The following is an 8,197-nucleotide window of genomic DNA, read 5'->3' as shown; positions in this document are numbered from 1 at the left end:
AATAAAACAGCTTTCTTTATGTGGTAAAGAAAATAATTAAAAAGTTTTCATGATTCTGAAAATATATCCTGGAATATATATATATATATGTATTTGGAGGGAATCAAAAGGAATGGTCACATACTGACAGCATGCTGTGTGTAGGTGTGTTTGTGAGATTGAGGAGCAACATGTACTTGTATACATGAACTGTGACTGTGTAGGCGAACAGACCGTGTTCATATATTCATATATAAGTTTGTGCTTGGGCATATATATATGTGTGTGTGTGTGTGTGTGTGTGTGTGTGTGTGTGTGTGTGTGTGTGTGTGTGTGTGTGTGTGTGTGTGTGTGTGTGTGTGTGTGTGTGTGTGTGTGTGTGTGTGTGTGTGTTGCCATGTGTGCGAAAAGGTACGACCAGTTAGTGATAGATAGGCTGGTGACAATTCAAAGATATCAGCTGAGTATATGCTAATGCTATTCCCTGCTCTGCATCCAAACAGAGCAATATATTCCAGAGTGTGGCTGGAGCACTGATAATTAGCTCTGTGTGTGTGTGTGTGTGTGTGTGTGTGTGTGTGTGTGTGTGTGTGTGTGTGTGTGTGTGTGTGTGTGTTTGCACCCATCTGCCTGCTTTCCTGCAGACTGAATCACGATTATGTGTGTAGATTATGGATTCTAAATTTCTTCATTACAACTAATAGTATAATTGCCACTTTTGCTTTTCAAATTTGTACAACTACTTCTACAACCACTACTGTACTGTACTGCTCTTAACACAACACTGATATTTCTAATGGAGGCAGCTACCATATAACCAAACATAACAAACATAGAGGTAATATGATAATATTAATTCCGAAGAAACTGGTGTCTCAATAATAGCAGGTTGCATTTCTTTCATCCTTTCTTACCTTTTCTTTTCTTGCATACCATCTTTTTTTTTTTACTTTTTTACTTTTTTCCCATTGACAATACTTGAGTCTGCATTCATTATCTTTTTTTGCTTTGTTTTCTTTCTCTTTTACAGTAAATACAGTAGACTGACAACTGAAAGACTGATCTGGTGATTTTTAAAGGGCAGAGGTGTCTAGAGGTCTGAGACACAACTTGTATAAATAGACCCATATTCACTGCCGACATTTGACCTGTTGCAGAAGGTAATGCACAGGTGTATTAATGATGGCTCAGTTCTGTGAAGTGACATGGCACAATAATTATCTGTGGCGTTTCAGCGATACTCAGTGTGAAGGACACAGAATAAAATCAACAATATTGTCTGGCTGCTTATTATGTTTTTGAGACTCATTCTTGTAAATGTAGGCACTGCCAGCATTGGTCAGCTGACAGGAAACTCAGTAAAACTCAGTCAATATGACATGTACTGAGGAATTAGTTGTTTCAATTTACTACGTTTATTAACCGCTTTTATTTTGTTAAGAGTTTGTCAATGTGTTGCACTGCATTTGTGTGTGTATTTTTGAGACTCCAACAGGGAAATATCTCTAGCTGATCAGGTGACTCGTACATTTTCAGCCAATCACATGAGTGTAGGCCGAGAGTATGTTTTTATATTATCACATTGCGTTACATTTGAGCAGTCTGCACATAAGAACTTGCGGAAGGACATTAAACTAACCCAGGACCGGGCCACATCCAGGTCCCAAAGGTCAGATCTCAATGTTGACATGGCATCTGGTAGTGACACTGTAAGAGTGAGTGATACATAACATGTTTAGTTTGGTACCCCCTTGTCACATTTTAACGTTACTGACAGTCATTATTATTGCCGGGAGCCCTGAATTTTGGTGTCTGGAACACGTCAAGCACGGTGGCTGTGACGTTATATACAACTGAGTGTATTTTATAAATTAAATCAGCTCTTTACCATTTTAAATACCGCTAACTAATGCGGTACATTTTTATAATTCGCATATCTTATAGTAGATTTAAATAACTATGTTGTTTTCTTCACACATGTTTTTGTCATTTCCACATCAGGCAATTTACCAGTATGTATGAAAAAGGCGTTTTTCGATCCCTGCGCCCAAAACGTACAGAATTCCATATTTTTCTATCCTTTCGGGATCCAGCCAATTTACACCAAAGGCTGGGAAGAGCCACAACTTGCCCATGCTGGCCTTAGGAAGAGAACATGAAGTCTACGAGACCATATTAAACACTGACGTAATTATATCAAATACTGTAGAATGCTCCGTGAGTTAAAAAAAAGAAGTTTATTACTCTGTAAATAGTGAATTATATTTCACTTTGTTTTAAAGATTTGTGAATCTACTTATTTTTGAACTTCCTCAACTGAAGACTTTAAAAGGAGGTTGGATGTTCTACTAGTTGAAAGATAGCATTTTTCTCAAGCTCCAGTGACGAGAAATGTGTCTATTAATGTTTTTCACATTCAAAGCCCCAGACATATGTCATCTGACATCTCACTTTGAATTACCATTCATGTCTCTCTTTAAGTTATAGATGACTGTACTGATGCAGGGCTCGACAGTATTGGCCATTTTGAGAAATTCTAGACCAATTCTTGGCCTTAATGGCAACTACTTCTTTACATGTAAAAAAGAGGGTCAGCAAACATCAGAAAGCCAACTCCAAAATGAAATAAAACTTTTTTGTATTAAAATTGGTACCCATATTTTCAGTTTGAGCAGCCAAATGCAACCGATTTTAAAAGTTACTGTTGTGCCCTGTGAAGTACTTAAAAGATTGCCTGACAAAGCATAACTTGATACGGGATTGTACTGAGGCAATCCACATTATGGCAAGAACCACTTACCTTAAGTCAAGAGAGATGACAGTCCGTCATTACTGTAAGAGATGAAGGTCAGTCAGTCCTTACAATTATAAGAAATGTTATAATCTATTCTAAAAAACATCAAACACTGTGATGAAACTGGTTCTCATGAGGAATACCCAAGAGAAGAGGACCAAGGGTTCCTTCTCCTGCAGGGAATTCAGTAGTTACCCGATTCAAAAATCACTAACTAACTACACCTCAGATGAGAGCATACATCAGAGCTTCCATAGTTCAAGTAGAAGAGACATCTCCACGCTGACTTTTGGCAGGAGACTGTGTGAATCCGGCCTTCATGGTGGAATTGCTGCAAAGGGAACCTCGACTGAGGGAGACAAATAATAAGAGGAAAACTGCTTGGACCCAGAAACATGGGGAATGTGTGCCAAAACAACCAGAAACAAGAACTGTTTTCACCCAGAGGCCGTCACTCTGGTAAACAGTTAACATTAGACACGCAATGTCAAACCCTTTGCAATAACACTGGTCCATTTGCACTATACTTGATTGCACCATCACCATTAGCACTAGGTGTAATTCCACCATTGTTGAGGTATATATATGTATATGTTTTTTTCGCTGTATATGTATATGTATATATATATTTATGTCTGTTTCTGTGTTTGTACATTGAGAGAGTGGATTATAACCGGAGTCAAATTCCTTGTATGTGTAAACCTACTTTGCCATTAAGCTGATTCTGATTCTGAATGGAAAAAAAAAAAAAAAAAAATCCCAATTTTGCGATCTTTGGTTCCAGCTACCGTGTCTGAGACATTAGGAGCTGTGAGGGTGTGCGGGGACTTTCAGGACAACACTTAACAAGAAGGGACAGTCTGCCAAAACACATGTCCAGGCTGAGGAAGGGCTAATTGACCATGAAGCAGAGTGACATCAGATGACCTGGCCTCCACGATCACCTGACCTACCGTCAACCCAGCTGAGACTGTTTGAGATGAACTGGACTGCAGTGACTACAAAGTTGTCAACAAGTTCTCTGCATTTGTGGAAAAGCTCCATGTGATGCCTTCATCAAGCTGTTTGAGAGAATTGAGGTAGCCTATTTGAAATTTTACATATATTTTGGATTTTTATACGTTTATGTTTTTGTTTTCAGCATAATTCTGTTAAATTTTGTAGGTCTAACAAAAATAAATAAAAACCTTTGGAGGAGTTGGTGTGTCCAAACTTTTGACTGTAGCATATATATAAAAATGCATTTAAATTATTTGTTAAAAAAAAAAAAAAAAAAAGAGGACAGGAATCCTAAACAAAGAAATATTTCATGCAATAAATGCAGCTCAAAGTGCTTTACAGCAAGAAAATTTCCTGCAGTGTTTCACATAAAAACACATAAAGGAACATTTGAAAATATTGCAAATAATTAAAATGCATCAAATTAAACACAAATTGAGTTATAATATGAAATAAAGTACTATGCATATTAACGATGCGGGAGTTCAAGTGCAAGAGAGCTTCAAGAGTATCTAGTTAAGGGCTGATGTAAAGAGATATGTTTTGACATTTCTTTTAAAAGTATTAACTGAGCTAGCTTCCCTGATATGTAACAGGTAGTGTGTAACACAGCTTTAGAGTGTAGCTGACACGAGCTGATGTGTTCTCTCCTCTTGGTTCTGGTTAACAGCCGAGCTGCAGAGTTTTGGATGAGCTGAAGTCTCGCTGTTGTTTTATTCGTGAGGCCTATAAAAAGTGCATCACAGTAGTCCAGTCGGCTAGAAATGAAGTGATCAATCAACTTTTCAGCATCTGTTTGATTTACAAACACCATGGCTGTGTTTCTAAGGTGGAAAAAAGAAGTTTCGGTCCCCTTGTTAATTGGGCCTAGAAACTTAGATCTGAGTGTAAGATTACACCAAAACGTGTTACCTCGGATCTCATCCATAGACTTAGTTGCCCCAGATAATTTTCTAAGAGTTTTCTTTTTGTTTTGGGGCCGACTAAGAGGATTTATTTTTTATCCTCGTTTAATTTGAGGACACTATTGCTCATCCATTTATTCATTGCTAAAAGACATTTAGTGACGAAGCACCTGGCTGCATTTTCATTTGGTTCGGCAGTGATGTACAGCTGCGTGTCATCTGTATAACTATGGAAACAAACATTGTACAGCCATGCAGTTGAAGCATTTCTACAGGACCTCAGAGAGTCACACTGTTGGTTTGTTTATAATTCGAGTTCTACATTCAGATCACTTCTTTTCTGCTGCGTGCTACATTCAGTGTGACCACCTCCTCCTCCCACTGGCTGCCTGCCTATTGTGTCTACAGCAGCACATCGGCCGGCCTCCGCTCTCCCTGCTCTGTGCTCAAGGCGGCCTCAGTCCAGTCCCCTTATACTGCAGCAGGCAGGTGCGTCTCTCTGACAGGTGTGACAGCATGCTAACCTCCAGCTCATGTCTTTTCTTCAACAAGAATAGCAGGCTAAGGTGTCAAACTTCAGACAGCGCCCGCGGGGACGGGAGATCAAGATAAACCACATTTTAATTAAAAGATTTTCTCTCAAAAAAAAAGAGTAAGAATTATACAATTTTAATTGTTTAAATTGTTAAAAGCTAGGGTTAAAATGATCCCAGCAAGAGGACAATCTGAGTAACAAGGGGGATAACCCACAGCCTGATTATACAATGAATCGATCAATAATTACAAGTCAACAAAACAATAATTGTTAGCATGTAACCAATAGGATCATTAATTATGAACTATATCAATTAAGATATTATTCAAATGTCAGAAAGATAGAAAAATCCACAAAAGTCAAGTTAATATACACATATATATGTGTGAGTGTGTAAGTGTGTGTGTCCTTGGAAACGGCAGCTGAGAATGCATTGATCTTCTCCAACAGGTGGTGAAATATAGACATATTTTCTCAGCCCTCAAAGTAATCCATCTAATTATGTTATCTTGTTTTGACATTTAAAAAAAAGGTGAAAATACAAATTAAAAAGTGAAATGAAGAACAAAATGTTTTAATGTAGTAATAATAATAATAATAATAATACTAATCCATAATACCTAATAAATAAAACCTGGAGACAATTTGATGAAGTTTGTAAAATATGTAAGATTCCCAGTTATTAATTGAAGGACATAAACAGCTGAAAAGCAGTTGAATTTACAAAAGAATAAATGTTACTGCACACATATGAGGTTTGTTATAATCTCCAGACCAACATGTAGAAATAGTCTGTACCGTATGTAAATCATCAGTCTGTTAATGCAGTTCAAAGTCTAAATCCGTGTTTCTTAATAATGTCACATACACATATGTATGCAACATATTTTAAATTATTATTATATGTTATGTTATGAATTTAAAATGTTTGCATTTTTTTTATATATAAATTCACATTTTATATTGAGGAATTGTCAATCTCTTCAAACAACAGTTGTCTCCCCTAAATTAAATTAAAATGGAGCTCCTACCAGGTTTTGCCAAAGAGACCAAAGACCAGTCAAAAACCCAGATCTACTTTTCTTCTTTGTTGTTGTTTCTCCCGTCGTAGACGGAGTGACAGGCTGGATATTTATTTATGTTGATTAGTGCAACTTCTTGCAACTTGTCAGACTTTTTTTTGGCAACGACACAAGCACAGCGTAAGTACTTTTTTTTTTTTACTCCTCTTCCTTTTGTTTGTGTCCAGCTCCCTAATTCACAGAAAGACAAGACAAGAAAAACAAACATAGTGAGATGATTCCAGATGAAAATCTGAGCTGTCAATCATCCTTATCTGGTGCCCAGCTCCGCTCCATGCAAACCTGCAGACACACACTGCCGAGTCTCACAGAGAGAATGAAAACAAAAAAATTCCCTCAGAGAACCTCTGTGGACTCTGAGCCTGTCACTAACCACTGACACATCCTCTCCTTCTGGTTCTCACTCTCACTCTTGACTTGTAAAGACTCTCACTCTTGACTTGTAAAGAGCACACACACACACACACACACACACACACACACACACACACACACACACACACACACACACACACACACACACACACACACACACACACACACACACACACACACACACACACACACACCTCCCCTCCTCTCTCTTTCTCTCTTGTTCACTCAGATTCAGGTGTAGATCATTTTTTTCTTGTTCTTATTTTGTCCAAAATGTCTTCCATTAATTCAACAATAAACAACAGTAAATATTTAAAACAAAAAACTGTGATGGCAAGTAGCAATTAACCAAGTCTGGGCATGCTTGCAGGAACTTGTTATGTTGTTGAAGGAAAAGAAGGTGTGACAGGAATTTCTTTAGAAAATATCAACTAACCGGATGCTGCAAATGAAGTTTAAAATCTGTCTAAAACTTGAAGACCAGAAGGATATAGTATCATAGCTCTCCTTTTTAAATGCTATACTACTAAATAAAGTGTCACACTATTAAGAAATCTGAGTTTCTCTGCATATCACACATTTATCGTAATTTTTAAAATATTAAAATTTTGTAACTGTATTTAAATCTGCTGTTACAAAATGTGTAATGCAAGAAAATAAAATATTTTACAACTATTGATCTGTGTGAAATAAAGAGTCTTGTGTGTTCATTCAAAGACTGAATACACTGAAACAGGAAGGTAGGGCGAGTCTCATTCCAAACACTGCTCGAAGTGCAAACGTCTTTCCCTGAATTTGGAAGACAGGCAGCAGCAGAGCACACAAATCAGGGCCCGTACATGCCTTTTCTTTTTAATACATCCATCGTCCAGCCTGCACGAGTACCAGCATGTGATCATTGCATCTATAGTTGCTATTAGCATCATCAAATGTTTGCAGAAATATTTGACAGTGTCTGCACTGCATTTACTGAGGTTTTAAACTTTTCTGATGCTGCATCAGACTTCTTAACACTTTATGTCTTCTATAAAATAGATTACTTGAAGTTAAATTGGCAAATCTGCTTTCAGTGTAAACTGCTGCTGTTTGAAATGGATTTTGTCGACACTTTCTGAGCTCAGCTTGTTTGACATCCTCCGTGAAATGAGCAGATGGTGCAGCTGATTCATAGTCTGGTATTACCAGACAGAATCTCTCCCCCATTGTGAGTAGAGTGCAGCTCCATGTCAGAAAATGACCAATGCTCTACAACTCTTCATATCTCTTCATCCACCTCTGCTGCCATTATTGGCATCACATGGGAGATATGCCACAGATTAACTGTTAAAAAAGTAAATGACCTTTCTTTAATGATATGGCAATGCTGTGGTGAAGGTTTGTTAAGGTTTAGGCACAAAAACAGCTTGTGGGCATGAAGAAGTTTGGTTTTGGTCCAATGTTTTCTTCACTCATCCATCCACTCCGACCTCCTCCCTTCATCAACTGTTTGGCTACAGAGCACCATCTCCGCACTTCTTCCTTTGCTGTC

Source organism: Brachyistius frenatus, unplaced genomic scaffold (genome assembly GCF_029030835.1).
Source record: "Brachyistius frenatus isolate BFR_SWC_R1_liver_20210118 unplaced genomic scaffold, ASM2903083v1 Contig_105, whole genome shotgun sequence".
NCBI lineage: Eukaryota > Metazoa > Chordata > Actinopteri > Embiotocidae > Brachyistius > Brachyistius frenatus.
The sequence above is the reverse complement of the archived record's forward strand: the minus strand, read 5'-3'. Positions refer to the sequence as shown.